Here is a 22,199-nt window from a genome sequence, read left to right on the forward strand (position 1 = left end):
TGTTTCTACATGCATGCCATCTTCTTTTGATTCACTTTCCAAGAAGGAATTGGAGATGAATGTTTGTCTTCTGCTTCTGGAAGTTTACAATGCATTAGCCTTTCTTTTTTTTTTTTTTATTTTGACAGCTATTTGCCTTATTTTTCTTCTTGTCTTTCAGTGTACCTGTGCTTGCTTTGATTCCCACTGGGATTTCAGAGGCATGGAGCAGCAGCAGCAGCACTGATCTACTGACTAACAGGTTCATGAGAACTCTGTAAATTCTTGTTGGTCTCGTTTGGCTTTGCTTTGTAAGTAGAGGATTATGCGCTGGTGTAAGTACATCTGAAGCTTCTGTCCTCTGATATGCTTCTGCAAAGAGCAGCACGTCCCAGCAGATGGAGTAAGATAAACAGCAAATTCACAGCCCCTGCTATGTGCTTGTTTCCATCACAATTTGAATGCAAACTGGATGTCAGTTATATACATATACATATACACACATACATACTGGATGTCAGCAGTATATATACTACTGACAGTATATATGTATATAGACTGTAGTCAGCTGATTGGAAAGGTCAGATACTTGCCCCTGCTTTGCAGTTCTGTGAGTTAGTGTTAACTGGGATGGCAGAGGTCTCAGAAGTAAATTACCAGTAACAGTCAACTGGAAATCATACACTTCCCCAAGCACCCTATTGTCTACAAAGAGAGATAAATCAGGGAGGGATGTCAGTAGTTCTTAGGAAATTAGTTATTCAGTCTTTTATTAAAGGGGAAAAAAAAAGATTTTTCCCCCAATTCAACATCTTTTCATATAAAACAAAAACAATGTCACAAGGAGAAGCCCTGTATTATTCAAAAGCCCATAATTCTGCAGAGCATTTTGCAAACATAAACATCAAACCTTGGGTGGCCTACACAATCAAAAATACATGTCTTTTTTGTTGCCAGCAGCAGGAGTATGCCAAGAACTGAGTCAGAAATCACCCCCAGGAAGTTTGTTTTTGAAAATAGGCAGGTTGTATTGGGATGCATGGTGAGCCTGTGGGAGTAAGAGGCTATCCACGTGCCATGAGTTTGAATGTCACTGTTGCACTTGCTAAGGCTTGTATTGTGATAGGACTCTTGAAAATGCCAGAGAAATAATAATAAAAAATATATCTAGGGATCTAATCCATATTTATTTCTTTCAATTTTCCTTTGCTTTTTTTGTTTTTTTCCTTTTTAAATACAGTTCCTGCTTCTATGAGTAAACAAGGAAAACTGGTAGCTTTCTGCTTGAAAACTCCCATATCTTCTGATACATTGGCATTCATGTTTCTGGGGCTGTCTGCCTCTGCAGAAGATTTTGCTGCTTTCTTTCCTTTGATAAGCTACTGCTTTTTTTCCTCTTTTTTGGTACAGTTTGGGCTTTATTCAGTGACTGAAATCATAAATGTATGTGCTTGTGTTTTAACTGTTAGCAGCCATCTTGCAAGTATTGTGAGTTAAAAACATGTTCAGGTGTTTTTTAGAACTCTGATATGAAGCAGTTATACAATGCTGTTGAATAAACTGCCCATGCAGTATGCTAGAAGGTGAAATTTTTACTGGAACTATGATATTGTATGTCAGCTTCTGATAAAACTGCATAAAAATTACCATTTCAAGATACATTTATCCTACAGAGTCATTCACAAGCCTATCCCCAAAGAACAAACAATAAAACAAAAAAATCCCTCTCCAAAAACCCTCTCATATTAAAAAATGTACATTACTTTATCTGTATACATATATGTGTGTGTGTGTGTGTACGTATATGGTAACATTATGTAACTGCTGTTTCTTTCCCTTTCTATTTTAGTTTCTCAGCATGACTGCAGTTGTCTACAGAGATAATTGGAATATTTTTGCTCCTGTTGCCCTAAAGAAGGAGGGCAGGAGTGTTGTTGCTGCTTCACAGACGAAGAGAAAAGAGGTCAAGTGGATTTTCTCAGGGTCACACAATGACATCTGCAGCAGAGCTGAGATTTGAAGCCAAATTCCCTGAACCACAGAATTTAGACTATTAAAAGATCCGAATATATTGGATGTAACAACCAAGAAGACACCTAAATCAAATGCATAGTTTTCATGGCCTTCCCACTCCTCCCCCCGGCCAACATTACAGCAAATTGTGGGCTTTGTTTAAACATTGCTCCTGCAATATAATAGCTCTTTATCATTATACTTTGCAAAGCTTGATTGGACTGTTCACTTAGTCCCAAATTTGTTGGCATGGGATTACTGCAGGGGAACCACAATTTTCATAATAATATTGATTTTGAAGTAGATATGTGCCTCACAGTTTCTTTCTTTAAATCAACTGGATAAGAAAAGCTAAGACATTCACCTCCTGGTCCTGAAAGGAAGGACTCCAGCTCTTTCTCATTTTCTATCTTTAAAATGTATCTTTGGTGAACTACTTTTGGAAAAAGTTTAATTTATCATGCCCACAACCTGCCATTATGTGCAGTAGTGATCTGTTTTTTCTATGTGCTCCACTGTCTCCCTACTCCTGTTTGGTTTTTTTCCCTTCAAACAGTCAGCATATTTGGACAGAACAACTTTTCCTGCTATCCCACACAGGCTTTAGGGTTTGGGGGCCTATTGAAACACAAACCAGAAACAGGCAGTTTCATCCTAAACTCCCCATGCCTTTTCCCCAGTAAGTGGAGGTATCTCCACTGGCTTAAATCAGCACATAAGCCTGAGAGGCTGCCAGTGTTCTGCAGAGACCAAGTGGTTCTGCTTACCATGTTTTGGGGTAGTTCTCTCCTGATACCTTAAATAACCTGATTTTCTGACAGCTTGGTCTATCTACTTTAGCACCCAGCTCTTGCATTCTAACCTTGTCAGGGTTATCCCCTATCTCTTGTGCGTTGATTAGTTGAGAAACTGGAGCTAGGTTAGTTCTGGTGTGCAGAACTGTAACAGCTTTCCCCCGCACCTGGCAGCTTCTGTTCCCATTGACAAATCTCAGCTCCAGAAACACTCTGCATTTTTTTCTTTTTTATCTCTTTTCTTTTTGTCCTTTTCAGTTTTGGCAGCTTGGTCTGCTTCTGAACAGTTTTCACTTAGGGTCACATGTCTGCTGACTGCAAAGATTCTGCTGAGTTCTGCTGCTTCCCAGAATCATTTTGTCCCTTGCAAACAGCCGGAGCTAGGCTCTCTTAGAAAACTTCACCACAGTGGATGACTTGGGCAAAAGATGTAAGTATGTACAGCTTTGAACTCTGGAGGCCACAGTACTCAGTGAAGATTTCTGGACTCAGTAGCTTCCTGTCTTCACTCACAGAAGGAAAATCAGAGGGAAATGTTGTATATAGTGGATTAATAGTTCCCTTGGTCCCTGAGCATTTGTTTCTGTGGAGAAGAAAATTGTTCTGAGATGGGAGGATTTGCAGTCCTGAGTTAATGTGAAGTAAGGCAGTCTACCAGTACAGTGCCAGGACATTAGTGATTTATTTCACCTGAGCTGGCCTTGTTGATCTGTTTTGAGAAAGCCACTGTGTTGCACTACCATACTTTCATTGATATGGCACTGAAATGCACTACGAGGTGTGTGTCCATCAGCACTGTACTCGTGTTCTGCACTGGTTTTGAGGAATCATTGAAGTGACTAGGGACACGGCTCTCTCAGGTTTGGGTGTGCATCTATTGGCAGCAAAGTATGTTGCTGTTTTTCAAGAAAAAAAGGAACATTGTCAGATTTTGCTGTTTAGTGAGAAAAGAGGAAACTGAATAATCAGACCCAATAGTCAGACCCAATAGTTTAGTTCTGTTTAGTTTAGTTGATTCCATTCATCTCCAGACTTTTCTGGTCTAGGAGAAGGGTGTAATTTAAAACTCTCATGGCGGCAGGTCAGACAGCGAGGTCTGGGACTGGCAAACTCCTCTCACTGCAGTGTTCCTTTGCCCTACTACACAAGTCTTCAAAGTGAAGGTTTAAAAAGGGTGTCTGTAAATAAGCAGTTTGGCACAACCATGCCAGGTTTTAGTGTTTTCTGCAAAAGCACATGCTAAGCCCCCTTCACCATAATTTCTGTGCTGAGTTGTCTTGATTTCATCTGCTATTTAGAATATTTCTGTGTGAGCACCTGATTGTTAGCCTTATCTTCTTTGCTCAGGACTCTGCTTGGATAATTGTGAGTGCCTTTAACAACTTTCCCCCACCCAAGCTTTGGACAGAACAGTATATGAAATTTAGCTCAGCCTTTCCACTGAGCAGGTACATAAGAGACCTCCCTACTCAGTGAAAGGTGCTGCGTTTTCAGTCATGTGGTTTGTGGGAGCAGTAGGGAGGCAATGTGTTCTTTAAATGTACTTCTGACAGGAGACAAAATGGCCTCAAGCGGCAGCAAGGGAGGTTTAGGTTAGATACCAGTAAAAATTTATTCTGTGAAGAGTGATCAGGCATTGGAACATGCTCCTAAGGGAAGTGGTAGAATCACCATGCCTGCAGCTATGTAAAAAACATGCAGATGTGGTGCCTAGGGACATGGTTTCGCAGTGGACATGGCAATGCTACGTTAATCGTTGGACTTGGTGGTATTTTCCAGCCTGAATCTTAAACAATCTACCATTCAAGTCCAGAGCTAAGTTTTGGACAGGAGTCCACGTTGAGACTTAGGATGGAGGTGCTGGAGGTCAAAGGGGCTCACTTGGGACCACTGTTTATAGGTTCACAAGAGGATTGGTTTTTAACACATTGACGTCCTGGCCACAAAGTTCGAGTTGGTGACTTTCTTTTAAAGTTCAGCAACAAAAATGTTGTTCCTCTTGGCTTGTTTTTCAGGTGAAAAAAAAGTTTCCCATAGAATTTGTTAAAACCAGGAGGTTTTTAGACAGCACCACCTCCTGGGAGCAGACAGTGTTTCTCATAAGCTCAAGAGAAGCTGAGCTCAAGGGCTGTTCATCAAGACTAAGCATTTCTGAGATTATAGCTTAGCCCAGGGTTCAGGACAGGGAGAAATGCACTACCAGGTTTATAATGTTTCTGGGATGGGTTTTTTTCAGCGTGTTTTGGGCATTTTTTAGTTTGAGTGGGTTTTAAGTTGCTGTTGTTTTTACTCTAATGGGCCAAAACTAACTTCTGACTTCTAATGGAAGGAAATTTGTGTCAAGAAAAACAGTTTTCAGTTCTCAGTTTCCTTATTTTGAAAAAAAAAATACTATGGGCTGAAATATTGTATTTTCACTTACAATGAAGGAACTATTTTAAATGCTTTTTTAAACTTCAGAAGAAATTTTGAAAATGCTAGTTGAGGAACCTCCAAATACAGATTGAACTTTCTGTCATGTAAGCATCTGTTTTATGTCAAATATTCCTGGACACACTTTCTGTCCATAATTAATCTCATGAATAGAGCAAACGCCTAAAAAGTGTTCTGCCTACCAGAAAAAAGTCAGAAGTCCTGCACTGGTATAAATAATCTTCAAATGCAATTCAAACAACCACTATCAATAATCATAATTTTAATTTATAATGCAATAATAGAGTAAAATGCAAATATTAAGTATTATGATTCTATTCACTTAATTGAAATGGAAAATTACAAGGGGAAATGAAATATCATTCTTATCTTTTTTATGCTGTCACATTTAAAAGATTTTGTCCCTAATCACAGCAGAAAATACATTTGGAGAATACTCTTCCAATATCCTAAGCATCTTCACCTATGTATAAGGTGAAGATTATAGGGCAAAACGTTTAGTCAGTTTTGCTTCCCCACTCTGAAGTCCTCCTTTGTGGAAGTCCTCATTTCCCCAGCCTGTCTGTAATGTCCTTATTACTGCCCTATGGGTTTTCACCAAAAGTGCTCAACACACTTCAGAAGGACTGTGCTTCAGACAAATGAAGTTCTCTTAGTATTTCTGCTAGGGCTTGCTGAAACAGAAGATTGCTCTCTTCTCTCAGCAAGCCCATCCCCATACATTGTTGGTCTCTCAGCAAGACCATCCCCATACAGTGTTGGGTTTTGCCCAGCAGTCCAACACTACTTACAAAGTTTCATAGCTCCTAGGCTGCACCAGACTTTGCAGAGTCTGGAGTGGCCCTCTGGTATTGTCCATGCTTTTATTTCCACCAAATGATTGTTTTGGGCCCCAGTCCATGTTCAGAGTCTTCCTTCGTTCATCCTCATCTCCTGGAACAAATAGCATGCTACCACAGATAGCTATCCTGAGGACCAATAAACTTTGGTTCATAGTGGTGGCTGTTAACATGGGCCCTAATAGTACTTTTTGTGCTCCTGAAGACCCTTCCTGTTCCCAATCAAGCCAGCTGGAAGCTTTGGGGATGCTCCTCAGAGTGCCATGGTCTAATGCAATGAAAATGCCATTTCCGATCCCTGACTTCTGCCCTTTGTGTTTACTGCAGCTGAGCCCATAGCAACTGCAGTGTTGAATGTGAATAGTTTAACAGATCATCTGGAGATGTGTGTGACTCTTTGAAAGTAGACAGTTGTCTGGACATTCGTGGCATTGCTAATTGCTGTTTTATGTGCCTAGAATAGATGTTATGCCTCAGAGCAGCAGCCTGTAGTTATAGAAATAATTAATCCACCGGCAGTATCCCTAAAATTGCCTGCAGGGTGTCCACAGAGCCCCAGGGCTCCATGCTGCTCCCATCAATATCTGGCTGTGAGGATAACATGCTTATAAATTGCAACCAATTTGAGGCACCCACGCTGAAATGCAGTGCTTAAGTGAAGAGAGAAGAGGGCATAAAGGGCAGTGAGGAAAGGCAATTTAAAAGGATGAAGTTGCTCTTGAACTGCTTGATTTGCTTCTTTCTTTAGGGATAAATTAGATTGAAGGACAGACCCTAGAAGCCTGGTGCTAGCGTAGCTGAAACTCTGACCCCGAGCCTCTACAGCTCAACAGTTTTTAAGCTGTCTAATTCTTCTGCCCTTCCTCTGGTGTGGTGTAGCTAGGTGAGGAATGCACAGGACCAGCTGTCTGCTCAGGATTGCTCATCTGCTAGGTGTATGTGTCCTCTGTCCTGCCACTGCAGCACAGCATCACAGCCTTTTCCCCTGCAAGGCCACTCCTTTGTTTTCCCTCAATAAAAAGAGGGTTCTCTTCCTAGACATGGTCCTGAGGGAGTAGTACCAGGCTCTTCTACATTTGCAGGATCAGCCCTGCATTTATTTCACCAGTTCTGTGGAGTCATAGCCATTTTTGTCTCATCTGTATAGGTTTAGTTAAAATCGTCACACATGGACCATGAAGGATGGATTTCACCAACTAAGGAGACAAATTATGAGATGGTTAACTAATGTATGTGTTAAGATTGAAGCTTGTGCCTTACCAATAGCATTAAAACCATTTTTTTACTAATATTTCTTGAATATTCTGATTTCATAGCTAGTATGAGAGGAGCTGTTTTCTAAAGGCATATAAGAAGAGGATGAAGAGGTCTCTCTTGAGCCTCTGAGCTGACATGGGAATATCAACTCAAAGAATGGTTTTTATGGATACATAAAGGCAGTGCTAGACAAAGCAACTCACTGATTCTAGCATTACATGTTGTTGTTTGGGACTTTTTGCAAATATAAGAATGAAATCTCATATTTCACCCACAAAAATATATTAGTACCTGTCAAAAAGCTCTGGAAAAAAGGAAAATCCTGCTGGTTTAATTTTTGCCAGTTGACCATTGCTTTTATTTATATAGGCTAGAGAAGCTAGAGATTGGAGAAATAAATGGGAATCATTATTTGTATAAAGCTGGTGAGCTGGAATTCCCACTGACTCTATTTCAGTTACATTTCTTTCCTCCTCTTTTATTGCCCATTGTTTCTAGATTCAAAGAAGAGGCAATGTAGAATGAAATGCTGCTAATTCTGTAAGAAATACATCACCCAGACCACAATGGATTAGATGGACTATTAAGCAATGAATGCTGGAAAAAGCAATTAATCTGCTGAGAGGTAATTTTCCAAGTGCAACATTTTTCACTGGGCACATATTTTTTTTAAGAGGTATCTCATTATTTAGGTCTCCTATAGGTTAGTATCTTTCTCTCTTTTAGAGAAGAGGTAGCCTAGATTCAGACTGTAAATATTCCTCTTGGAACTTGAGCAAAACTTTGATGTCTTGGAAGCTCTTCCATTAACTGATTTTTTTCTCAGAGTTTCTGCTGCTGTCTCTGTGTCCCTTTTTCCAAGGAAATTCAAGTCAGGGGTCCAGTTTGTCATGCTGTTAGTTTAAGATCATTTTACATCAGCCTCAGTGTCCTGACCTCTGTGTACATGTCATCTCCCTGCTTCCTTCAGTGGTCTAGGAGAGGCAGTCACAAAGCTGTTCTTTTGTTCTCCTTCTGTGTGCTGATTTGCACTAATGAAGGTGTGTGGTGGTGTGCTAAATTCCAAGCCAAGTGTTTTCCCCTGATTACTGTCCTGCCAGTCCAGCTGTGTGCCTGCACCTGCTCTGTGTTCAGGCTGCCTGTGTTCCTCCTGCTGAAGCTTCCATTAACTACACTTTGTGAGCAGTTTTTGCATCCATGGTTTGGAGCAAAACTGCTAAAATGTGTTTGGGGGTGGAGAATGAAAAGAAGGTGAAGGGTACCTCATCAGTCTTAATCAACCTGCTTTGGTCTGAGCCAGCTCCAATCAGCCAGAAGTGGTAGCTTTCCCTCTCTTTCAGTCAGTATAACTCCCAGCAGGCATGCTGGACAGTCAGTGTACAACTCATTAACAGTGACTAGGCCAGGCTGTGACCTTTCACTGCCTGCCTAAACCATACAACCAGGTCTCCAGATGCAACAAAAAAAGGGAAGGTGCCTCTCTGCTTCAAGCTTCCTCTCTATGTTAGAATTGGCTTTAGACAATCAGTTCAGGGAGATCACAGTAAGAGAGCTTAAGGGGCCCTGCTGAGAGAATGGGCAGTAATTTTGCTGTCTCTGCAATGTTGTTCTTGTGAAAACAGTCTAGTAACACTGTCACTTTCCAATACAGTCAGCTGTGTAACACAAAAGTGTTCTGCTAGACAAATATGCATGCCTAGAGTGTTCCCTCCCCGTGCATGAATTTTTTTCAGTCCTTCATCATCTTTACAGACAGACAAGGCAACTACCTTACTCCTGCTGGTACCCTATGCATTTGATCACGTCCCTCCCAAAGCAAATCTCATCTCAAGATATAGAAGGTGGAAGCAGGAGGGGCAGGCTTTAAACCCAGCTCACTGCTACATCAAAAGCACTGGGCTATCTCAGCGTTGTACATAGCAGATTGTTTTTAATGAGAAACAAACAAACAAAAAAAAGTCTGGAATTTCCTAGGTGTAAAGGAATCACAGTGAAGGTTCTCACCCAGAAGTTTCTGTGCTACCTCGTCGTGTACTGTCTGGTTTTTTTACTGTAGAATCATAAGGAGTCACCATGCAGTGTGGGGAAGGACAGTCTTGTTCTAACTTCTGCAGCCCAGCAGCTCTCTGGAAAATTCAAGTCATGGCACCCGCACCTGTTATTGGTCTGTTAGTTTTTAAAAGTATGAAATCAGTAAAAAATTCTGAAGGAACTGTTCAGCCATGAAAGCCCTCCAGGTGGGCTCCTACCCTGTCTGTGAGGCCCAGCAGTGTTTTCAATGGGCATAAACAAGAAGGAAACAACACAATGGATGAAGATCCAATCCTGCCCAACAAAGAAGGAGGTTGAGCAAAAAGCCATTATGAATGGTGTATTAAACCAGTGCATATGTAAAACTGTTTATCTACAGAAGAGCAACATTTGAGCTCTGTGTTTCTGTAACTGGTGAGAGTTAACTACGCAGAAAAAAGGGATTTACTTGAATTGCAGCATTATTTGGACCCAGAGTCTTTTCTATCTCTCAGGCACCCTGCTAAAATCATTCTTTATTACTAACAGTGAAACAAAAAAACATTGCATAAAAAGCTCAAAGGCTGTATCATATTACTTCACTTGCTGTAAATCGGGGATTTTTTTCATTATTTGAAATTTCCTGGGTGAGAAAGAACCATTTGCATTCGTGTTGCTGTCAGATTCAGTGACAATGAGGCTCTTCCTGCTTTATCCTCCTTCTCTCCTTTCACACCACTCTCCAGCAACATTAAAAGAAGGATTGAGAAAACACTGAATACAAATTGATAAAGTGGGAATGGCACTGCCCCTCCAAGCTAGCTGCAAAAGCATCTCAGGCACAAAGAGATGATGAAACAGCTATAAAGAATTCTATTATTTGCTATGTGTAAAATGAAGTTGCAATCACTGGTCCTGCTGTGTCCATGCAAAGTTCCATTAAGGCTGATTTTGAAGCTGGTCTCTAATATGCTTATGGAAATGAAAAGTAAGAGTTCCTTGGTTGAAGAGTTAAACTAGTGGAGTTCTATATAGGTAAAAAAATAGTGAAAGCTGTTGTATGTTATCTATCTTTGTGGGGGTTTTTTGTTTTGTTTTGTTTTCTTTTCTTTTCTTTTGTTTTAAACATCTAGGCTGTGTCTAAAAAGAGTTTTATCAACCAAGCTTGTTTTCTGGTGGAGCAACTCTTCAGTGTCTGGAGTACTGACAGGAGTGAGGAGGTCAAAATTCTGAGTAATAAGTACAAAAATTTCTGATGAGGGTCTTCACATGGCTTTCAGGTATGCAAGATGTAACTGGTGAAGCTTTCTGCTACCTGAAAGACAAACAGCATTTTCTTTCTTGTGCTGCTGCACACAGTGAACCTGCTGTACTGCAAAGAAGCCCTGATTTCATGCCACCTTCCCAACCTCAGAGTTTTCAGTCTAGAAATCCCAAATATCCTCAGAGATTTCTTGAGCTATATGCCACCTCCCCTGCTAGGGCTGTGCACAAGAGTGCATGGTCTGTTGCTCTCCATTTACTTTTGATAACTTCACATGCCAAACAGCTGGGGAGAAAAAAGACATATTTGTTGATTTTTGCTGAACTGTGGTAATTCATGCTGCATGTTCCTTCAGTGGCTGTTTGGCACAGTGATGCCAAATTGAATTTGGTGTTGCTGATATTTCCAAAGTGGAAAAAGCTTTCATTGCTTCAATAAGTCTTTCAGTGTACTTCACAGAAGAGCAATTTAAACAGAATTCAACATTGAGATCAAGCCAACTCTCCCACTGAGCACTACCACAAAGAATAGATGACACTTCATGATTCCTGCTACGCACTGCCAGCTCTGTGCCTCAGCTAGACAAACAGGAATCTCCTTCCTCTCTCAGAGAACTGGTTTTGCCTTGTTAGACAACTCCAGGACATCATCTTTAGCAACAACAACGCACCTGTCCCTGGGATATAAATCACGTCCACCAGTTGTTGCCTGTGCTTCATGCTATGCTGGGTTTGATTTATAATACCTGCACGGCACAATTCACCCAAGCCATGAAAAAGGTACAGTGAGTGCACACCATACAATTGAACATGCCATCATTCATACTTCTGAAAATGACTGCACAAAACATTCTGAAGGATGTGACTGACCTTATGTGGAAAGAGGTTAAAACTGGAATAGTGCATTCATTGATGTGTGTGTGGAGAGTGAAAAGGAAACTCGGATGAGCTTCCTATACACTTTTCCCAGGTTTTATTTAAGGCAATACTTAAGTTTAAAAAGGGAAGTATAAAAATCAATATTATTTCTGGTAAACATTATATAGCAAATAAAACTCTGTGGAAACACAGAGAAATGTTCCTGTCTTAAACCTTAATAATGGTAGCAAAAAAGTTCCACACTTATCATCAGGTCTTATCCATGCAATAGGCATGTGGTACATTTTTCTCTGAGTGATGCAGCTGCTGTCTGCATCTTCCTTGGAGACCCCTTTAGACTGCATAAAAAGTGGAGAGGAATTACACTGAATAAAAGGTGATGTTTTTCAGCAAAACACCAGATTTACAGGGCCTTTTTATACTTTATCAAATTTACTATTAATCTGTAGTCTCCATTAGTTGGAGGCATTCTCCTTGATGACTGCAAGAGAAGCAGCCCTCAGATTGCTTGCTCACAAAATGAAACTATTTCAGTGCTGCAGAGGCACATTGTCTGGAAAGCCACAGCACTGAAGTGCTCTCATTGACTGCAGTTCCATAGCCTAGGAGTGACTGCAGAAGGTTGGGCAGAGAAAGGCCCAGAGCCTTGCCATGCTCCCTGCCCGTGTTAAAGGACAAATTGTAACCAAAAATTCTTACAAATCAGAAAAATTCAAAACAAAAACAACCCAAAATGCTCATAGTGTTACAATTGCAGCAAGCATACCTACTGGCTCTCGTCCTGTTGCTGAGCACCAGTGAAAGAGTCTGGCTCTTTCTTGTTTTCAGCTTCTCTTCAGGGTTTTGCATATTGATGGAGACCCTGCTGAGTCTTCTCTCTTGCAGGCTGAACAGTCCCAGCTCTCTCAGCCTTTTGTTGTAGGACAGGAGCCCCAGTCAATCATCTTTGTGGCATTTTTCTGGACTCTCTCCGGTATGCCTGTATCTCTCTTATACTGGGGAGCCCACAGCGGGTGTGCCCTCACCAGTGCTGAGAAGAGGGGAAGGATCCTCTCCTCTAACCTGCTCACAACACGCTTTCCAGTGAAGCCCAGGACAGCATTATCCCTCTTTGTGCAAGAAGTGCAAGGGTGCAGAGCTGGCTCATGTAATGCTTGGTCTCCACCAGGACCCCCAGGTCTTTTTCTGCCCAGATGCTTCCCAAATTGCATAGCTCTCAGCCTCTTCTGGGTGTTCATCCCCAGATGCAGGACTTTGCACCTGTCCTTGTTTAAATTTATAATATTCCTATCAGCCCACTTCTCCAGCCTGTTATCACCTCTGGATGCCAGTACAACCCTGTGGCATATCATTACTGCTTCATTTTCTATCAATTGCAAACTTACTGGGGATATACTCTGAACCATCATTCAGATGACTAATGAAGATGTTGTCTGGGATTGAACCTTGTATAGACAGCTGGGGTACAATGCTATTTACAATGACTTCCAAACACACCTTGTTCCACGGATCTCCCTGTTGATGACCTGACCCTTCATTTGTTTTTCAGTCCATCTCATTGCCTTTTCATCCAGCCTATACATTAGCATCGTGTAAGAGGATCCTGTGGGAGATAGTATTAAAAGCTTTACTGAAGTTCAGGTAGACAATATTATTTTCTCTCCTTTCCTCTACTGAGCAGGTAATCATCCCATACCATTCATCAGTCCTGAACTAAAATTTCCCCCTTGCTTCACTGATATCACATGCTAACAGCTGACTTCACATGAAAGGTTGTGTCTTATTCATATCAGGTGAGTGTGAATTGGTGTTTCACCACCAGGACAGGAGAGCAGCTCTGCTTATCTGAAGTAGTTCAGCTCAACACTGAATAACAGGCTAGTGTTGACCTGAATTCCTCCTTGGGTTTGTTATCCCTGTTAATTACTGGAAGGACTGTCTAGGAAAGACACCACAGTAGGAAGTAGCCTTTAATTCTGGTGACCACAGCATCCTTATTAGGGAATGCCATACTTCCATGTACCTCTGGAGCTCATAGCAACAGAGAAGCCAAAGGGAGGAGGAAAGCCAGGCAGATCTCAACAGATTGTTAGCAGGAAGCTATAATGGGAAAAGTCCAGATCAGAACAGAAGGGACATGGTTTTCAGCAAGAGGCATGGGTGCAGTCCAGCCATCCTTTATCCTGTCCTGCTCCTTCTGAAGTAAGGGATTGGACTGATACAAAATTCTTTGCTGCCCCCTTAGTGTGATGAAGAATCAAGAATGTAAATGTTTCCTCCTCAAAATGACGTTCCAGGGAAGAAATGAAGCTGGATGCCTTGTAGTTGCCTTGCCTGCATCTTTCATGAAGTCTTCATCTTTCAGAAAATTTTTCCATTGAAGGTGAAAAGATTTCTAGCTGAAGAAATAGATGGAAGTACATTTTATTTTATGAAGTACTGTCACTGTGTTTGAATACTCCCCCCTCAATATAATTTCTTGAGATAATATCGCAGCTTTTCACAGGACTTATTTTTGACTGGTTTCTTTACAACATCAAGTACAGTCACAGGGATAACTGGGTGCCTAGTTGATGGCCTCAGCTCCATTCAGTAAGTATTCTGTTAATATGCAGTGTGTGGCTGCCTATAGTCATAACATTTATATTCCAATCAAATTATCTTTTACAGTTGTAATATAATCAGAGGAGGGTATTTAAATATAAATTTGCTGGAGAGTCTTTGGGTTAATGTTATAAATAAAAAGGACTTATTCTAACAATATACATTGTACATTGTGCCTTCATTACTTACATAAATCTTTTTCTTTCCCAACTGCTTTTAGAGAACATTTTGTCTACACAAAACATTGATTTTATTTGGTGGTTTAACATACTTTATTAAGGTTGAAATTTTTAAAATATTACTTTTAATATGATATTATAAAATTGTGGATTGGTATTACTGTGTGTTGCTTGGCCGTTTACATCTTGTTCTTGATCTCAGGCACCCCTCAGAAGGACAAGATGTTGATATCATAATCAAAACAGTTCTTGGGAGTATGGGTAAGAAACTAGCAGACAAGTGCCATAGGATTTTCAGTGTCTTCCCATGCAGCCTGTGAAAACTAGAGTAATTTTCTCTTACCTTCATCTATTTCAGTGGATTGCCCATTGAGGTACGAATACATGAAGTGACAACTCTTGTGGGTGTGATCCAGTTATTGTAAAAATGTATGTCAGTGGAGAGAGGAAAACAGTGAACATACACACAAGTTCCTTGTTAGACTGCAAGGGAACTCTCCTGGTTATTCCTTCTCCCCTCAGTGAGTTTCTTGGTGGCTTGGATTACTTATTTTTCTTATGTCAGATGATCAGGAAATTTTGGACCTTTTTGTACTCATTTCCCTCAGCCATGGGAATGATCCATTATATCATTCCCGTGGCTGAGGGAATGATATAATGGATGAGGTGTATATTGAGATCAGAAAGCTTATAGCACCTGGGAACCTGGTCCATAATGACGAAATAAAAAGATCCCAAATCTCTGTTACCCTAATAAAATTATGAGAGGATATTTACCTTCTCTCATTCCCTTCCTGCTTTTATCATACTGAACTCTCCAGAATCACTGAGAATCTTTTCCACTTCCTCCCTTCAAAGAGCACTGAAAAAAACTGCTGGGTACTTTGACAGAATTATAAATGTAATAAAATTGGCTGTAGAAATGTCATGTTTGTCTATAAATGTCCTTTACTTCTGGGAATATTTATTCTTGGGAAAACACCCAAAAACAAAGAGGAAGAGAAAGGAAACCAAATTATATTTTAAAAATAGTCCAGTTTCATATGAGGAAGAAGCTCAATCTTCTTTTATATGGAATTTGCATGTTAATTTAGTAATTCTTTCTAGGGCCTGGTTCAGCCAAGTTAATTTCTTCTGATTCTACATGCTTTAGTAGTCTTGCTAAAGTCCCAAGGAATCAGTTATTTCATTGTAGATAAACTCTGCTTAATGAATTGTTAAGCTGAGATAGAAAGTGCAGAATCAGACAGAAAAGGTCTGCAAAAGGGACATGTACTCTACCTTCAGGTCTCACTGAAGGACTAGCTATACTTAAGACATCCTGACATGTCATTGCCTAGGCTGTCTTTAAAAGCTTCCAAAGGTGAAGATTACAATTCTCTCTACAGCCCATTTTGCCTGATTTCCCTTAGTGAGGAACACAAAGGGAAATCAGGCTTCCTTATGTTTATTTAATTCTGCTTCCTGTCCTATCCACTTCCTACATAAGAAATGTTACTCTCTACCTCTTTACAGCAGCCCTTTATGTGTCTGAAGCTGTTGGTGGAGCTCCTTTCAAGTCTTTTTTGGGAATTCCAGCTATGCAAGCATCTACTTATTCTTTCTGCTTGCCTGATGTGCCACATATATTTCTCGAAATGTCAGATCCCTATACTGTAAATAGTATTCTTGCTGAAACCTTAGCTGGGATTATATCTTACCTTCTCTAGTCATGCATCTCAGAAGAGATTTTGCTTTTTAATGTTTAATTTGCGGTCAGTATTTAATCTGTGGATGTGATGAACCGTTTATCATGATGTGGAACCAATTTGAGGTGGAATCAGCAATTTGTAGATTACCACTGACACAAAAGTAAAATGCTGAGTTCCTTATAAGCTGATTATGGGAGACATAATGGGATCTTCAGACAAATTTTATCAGAGAAACCCTCCCACTGAGTCATGAAGTGCAGAAAGGACCCTCCTGTTTTCTGAAGACCTTCTCACTTAGGATCCACACTTAGCCTCAGAAAAGGAGAATTTAGATTCTTCATGAACATGTTTGAACCTAGACAACAACTTTACCTTACAAACATCTCTGCAGTCTTTATCATGGATGGAATAATTATAAAAAATGGGAAAGCAGCAAGTGTAGGGAGTTTCCTTACTCCAAAATCTCAGCCACAACAACAATAGAAAAGGCCATTTTCTGGAAATATTATCTGAAGGCATGAAAAACCTTTACTGAGAGGAGAGTCAAGCAGTGTCACAGGATGCCCAGAGAGGTTGTGTAGTTTCCAAATACGGAGATACCCAAAGCCAAATTCCTGGGTAGCCCATTCTAGCTCACCCTCCTTCAGCAGGCAGCTGGACTAGAGGATCTCAGGACAGCCCTTTTAAACTTAACTGTTCTGTGGTTCTGTGAAGTGAATGAGCTCTGTTCTGTGGACTAACCACCTGCTGCCTTTTGGTGCTGCCAGTTTCAATAGGTTCTGGCCCTTCTGAGTGAGACTTGGATTTTATTTCCATTTTGCTGAGTCAAAAAGGCACTTTTCAGTAAAAAACCATGAACTTCCAATGGTCTTATAAATTGCTGCTATTCATTGCCCTGCAACGAGCAAGCTGTTACATTGAAAAACTTGTTTATGGACAAGAAGGAAGCACATTTCATTTATTAGTAAGGCCAAGAATCTGTTCAATATAAATGGGATTCTTCAGTTTTAACCCAGCTCCAAGTGCTGCAAAAATGAAGGAATAGCAATGCGGTGGAAGAACTGCTCTGAAATTGTCATCACATGTCTATTCTCTCACTCATTTTGCCCCTTTCTATGTTGTGCTTACCCTTTCACTGGTCCCTTGTCTTGAGAGGTTCCTCACTGGCAGAGGGCACAGGGGGATCTTATTGGGAGCTTTCAGCACCCAGAGTCCTTTGCCAGGGAGAATGTTCATGTTATGAATTCTTCTTTCTCCCTCTAGGATCACTTGAGATAATTTGTACATGTTGATGGGATATTGCTCTCTTCCTACACTGGTCTGCAACTCCGAGTTACATCCAAATTAAATACACCCTGGGCCACCTCAGTATGTTCTCTCTCTGTTCTGTTCATGACCCCTGAACCCAGTTCGTCCAGCTCCAGGTTCACACTTGAGCTGAACCATGGGCAATTTCAAGTGTGTTTGCAGCTGTGCTCCTCTGTGCCACATCCTGTGTCCTTCTCAAGACCTCTGCTCTCCTGCCAGGCCTGGCTTTGTCAGCACTTTGCCATTAAGATGCCGTGGTACAAATCTCACTGCACATGGAATAGCAGTTTGCCATTGCTGTCTGTGCAAAGCTGTGGTCGTACCACACCAGGGGAAGCAAAAGTGAAACAGAAGAGGCACAAGCTCCTGAGCAGCCAGAGGAATTGCTGGCACAGCCAAGAGAAGCAACATAAAGCTACAGACAGGTCAAGGGAAGATCAGAGAGGGCAGATATCCATCAAAGAGGGGCAAAATCTCCCTGGGCACTTTCTTTTGGGAAATTCAAAAATATCCATGTATCAGTAGACACCTTTTCAGGTGAAGTTTTTGCCTCCTTGCATACAGGAGAAACATCCAAGCATGTTTGTCATTGCTTCTTGTAAGTATTTGCCTCACTGGGTGTACCTCAAGAAATAAAAACAGACAATGGTCAAACCTACACAGGAAAAAAAGTAACCATGTTTTTAACAGAGGGTTGACCTGAGAAGTCTCAATTCACAGCCTTGCACATTGCTTGCAAACCTTGTAGCCTTTGTTAAGAATGGCAGGGCTGTGTAAAAGGGCTGCATGATTACCACATCACTGGTATCTGGGTCTGTTCAAAGTTGCTGGCAATGTTATCAGCAGCAGCTGTCTTCTCATTCTGCAGTCCTGGTTGTTCTTCAATTAAAACCTGTTTCCCAGATAACACCTTCTCTTTAACAACCATTCCTGGTGAGGGTTACTTTCTCTGGAAAAGCTTTCTTCAGCAGTCTCTTCTAAAATAACCCTTCATCAGCTAGATGAGGTAAAGGACACTTTCACCTGGTACTTTTCCAACTATCTTTTCAAATTGATTTTTATTCATCCAGTTAATTCATGTACTTAGCTGGAGCAAAATTATTACCATAAGCCTTAGGGTCTTACAAATTTATCTGCCATTGAATTCTCTTTTTTTTCCCCCATCGTTATCTTTGGCAGACTTCTGCCTATTGGCTGGTATGGTTTTTTTCAACAAAAATGAACAAATACCCATTTGCTTTCAGAATGATCGTCCATTTGTCATTTGATACAGCTCTGTCTACTGCTCCTGCAAACAATCTCTCTGCTGGCTTTTTCAGGCTCTTTGTGCAACTCCATTTTTGAATGCCCAAAGAGACTTTTAGGGAGACGAGGCTCCTGTATCTTGTGCCAACATAATCTCAGTCTGCCGTGTCTATTGCAGCAAAAATAAAAGCCCACATTGTTTCCTATCTTATGACCTCTGGATACCTTTCTGTCTTTGATCTTCCCATTATTTGGGCTCCTGCTTAAAATGGCAAAGCCTTGTGGTCCTCATTATAGACTTATCATTATATATATGCCAGGCTTCCTCAGGATGTAAAACTATCATTGCTTTACCAAAATTTAATTTGGGATCTTACATGATGTCTTTTTCTGCTGCAAACACCCTCCATCTTCCAAGAGTTTTCAATCTCTGCTTTTCTATAACATCTATGTGGCTCTAGCCCTACAAATTGAAAGAAATGTTCTCCAGTCTTCTGCCAATTGCAAAGTTTTTTCCTACCTGGCTTTTTCTTGTATTACATTAACAAAAAAATTGTTTTCTGGACATCCAATACCACTCCAGCACATTTCTCTCACCCCATTAATTCTTTTAACTCTTGACAGTTTGAACTGTCCAATAATCAGTCAGTACTAACTAGTCCAGCAGTGCCTTGTGGCCTTCTCTGCATTTTCCTGAGTGGAGAGGTGTAACCAGAGCCTCTTCATAACACAGCAGCTGGTTTGAAGCCACTTCTGAGGGGGTGACATAGAAATATATTTCCCCATCCTTTCTAGATTAATGACAAAAGTAGATAGGCACATTTAATCTGACTTTTCTTCTGATATTTTATTATTCCACTTGATACCGATTTAGACTTTTATCTTATTTCTTTTAAAAAACACCTTCTTTGTATATTTACCCAGAGTTTTTTTAAACCTCTTCTCTTTTCCTTCTCACACCTAATTTTAAATTTTAAACAAAGGAAATTGAAACTGATTGAGGTACAGAGATCTCCAAGAGGAAAGAAATATAAATACCATGTGCCTGGCTCAGGGAAAGACAGGTGGAGCTCAGCCCTTTTTGGAGGCAGCAGCCAGCTGGTCAGCACTCCTGTTTGCACCAGACAGTGGTCCAGGAGCTCCAGGTCAGTTGTGGCACACTGCCACACACTGCCTCCAGCCCATTAAAAAGGAGGAAAGGAGCAATGGTGGAGGGGTGAGGCATGGTGTAGGATGGGAAAGTTGCTAATTTATGAGAAGATATCAGGGCAGATGATACAGAAATCTCTAGTCTGTTTGGCCTCATCTGCTTAGTGGCACTTGAAACTGCCTCTCCAAACTGAGGTGCAGGGAGTGCATGATGCTACATGGCTGCAATAATGGTCATGGACAAGGGGGTTCAAATTCTGGAAGTGCTCTTGAAACCTTATTTTACCCATCTGTCAAATGGTATTGATAATGACTGCTTTGGACTTTGGTTAGATTAGAAACTGTAGTGTTAGGTTGCAGTCTCTGTCATGTGTCACCCTTTTTTTTTTTTTTTTTTTAGTGCTGCTTTTCTTGTAGCATTTGATTGAGAGGTAATTGTTGTCCTGAACCTGATTCTTGAAAATCTCTGAAGCACAGCAACCACTGCTTGCACGAAGAGATCACTCATGCTGGGAAAAAAATATTTGTTCCAAAACATTCTGCAAGAATGTTTTGGAAGAAATCATCTCTTAGCTCAGATCTGCTCTAAATGTACAGAGCTAAGAGATATTTCCTACTCAAAAGGCTCAGACAGCATTCAGAATTCATTAAATATGCGAGTGTGGGTACCTTTACTTTATCCATGTTTGAAAGGAAATTGTGAAACTATACCGCTATTCAGCAGCCCTCTTTTTGCCATCATCATGGGCTCTAAACACAGAATAATGCAGAGCTACAAACACATTCAGCAATAGTGTGAAGTGTTTTGTTGCACGCCTTTTTGTTCCCCTTGCCAAATTTCCTGGGTAAGTAACAAAATTACTTGGGCACCACTCTGCTAAATGAGATGTAGATAACACACAGTTTGGTTAGCTCGTGCATTGTAAATATAGCTCTCATCAGATATTTCAGTGGCTAGCACTCTACCTATTTATTTCTCAATTAAAGGCCATCTGCAGCAAGTTTTCTTCATGTTATCTCATGAATTAGATGTAAAAATGCCAGCACACTCCACAAAACACCATTTGTCATGTTTCTTCCTAAATTAGACATTGCTAAATTGGACTAATCAGTGCGAGTGATTTCCATTTGTGCCTTGTAGAGTCTGTTTCACTGTGTTTCCACCTTTGCATTACTAGAGTGAAAAAAAACCCAAAAAACTCTTAACCAGCCCCTGTGCTGGGGATCCAGAACCTGGATTCCTGCTCATCCTATGCCTTGTTCAAGGCTAAACTTCTTCCTGAGGAAAATCAGGAAAGGCCATAAATTGTTTCACACTCAGAATAGTCCATGTTCTCTGATGTGGAGTGTGAATTATCACATCAGGGGTACACTCTGCACTTGAGTTTTGCTCAGGTTTGATAACAGTGAAGTGACAAGATGGCACTTGTCATATCTTTCCATGCCTTGGGAAACCCAGATGAAGACAGATCAATGGATCACCCCCATTTGCCTCTACCTGGCATTTGGTATTATGTATGTTATAAAAATTCCAGAGGAGTAAGTTCATCCTTATTTGAAGGACTGTGTCTTGTGAGATATATCTGAGAGAGATGCCTTTGGAGGTTGAAAGCACTTGATGCCCTCCTGCATTCTCAGTAGCTCATGGGAAGTATCAGATCTAATATGACTTATGCAAAGTATGTATCTTATTGCTTGGCTAAAAAGGTTAGGTTTGTCTCTGAGGAATGATTTTTAAAGGTTACTTTAATGTCAAATTAGTGGTTTTGATTTCATAGTAATACAATTTTCAGTGTTTGGTGGATTCTTTTAGTTAAAATAGCTATTGGGTGACATTTTAAAAGCAATCTGCTGTTTTACCCAGCTGAGACTTTAAAGCATAGTGATTAAAAATGGAGGGTCACAAAAGCATTACTAAAACTGTTGCCCTTAATTTTAAATGCTGAAGTATAATTTCTCTCCCTGGACACTTTCTGTTCACAGAAAGTGAACAGAAAGTGTCCAGGGAGAGAAATCCATATCTCCATATCCATATCTTATCCATATCCATATCTTAAGTATTATGCAGCTTCAGTAGTTGCAGACCCTTACTCAGAATTAGATGCCTTTCTTGCGCTAGACAGAAGCACACATTTAGTGCCTTTCCCTGCTCCTGGAAAGGTTCACCTGCAAACTCAGAAGGACTAGAAAGAAATATGTTGAGAAATGGAGAGTAAATGGCTTGCATAAGGGCATGCTTCAGATCAGTAGCTAGGTTTGGACTACAGCCCAGAACTTGTACACCTCTATCTAGTGTGCTGGCCACTCAACTCCTGCTAAACTATGCAAGAGTACATTTCAGTCACCACTGAATTAGAAAATTTATTTGCTGTATCAAAACCCCCTGTGAGGTATAGTTGTTAACAGTGTCACTTCCATTCTATTTTTCAAAAGAAAAGATTGATTTCCATTTTTTTTTTTAAAGTAGTACCTGGTTATGAAGACCAGAAGAGCTGTGTATGACATAGCATAGTCACGTAGTCTAAGATTTAATTGTTGGGACTTAGTTTATCGCAT

This window comes from Serinus canaria, chromosome Z (assembly GCF_022539315.1).
Source record: "Serinus canaria isolate serCan28SL12 chromosome Z, serCan2020, whole genome shotgun sequence".
Classification (NCBI taxonomy): Eukaryota; Metazoa; Chordata; class Aves; order Passeriformes; family Fringillidae; genus Serinus; species Serinus canaria.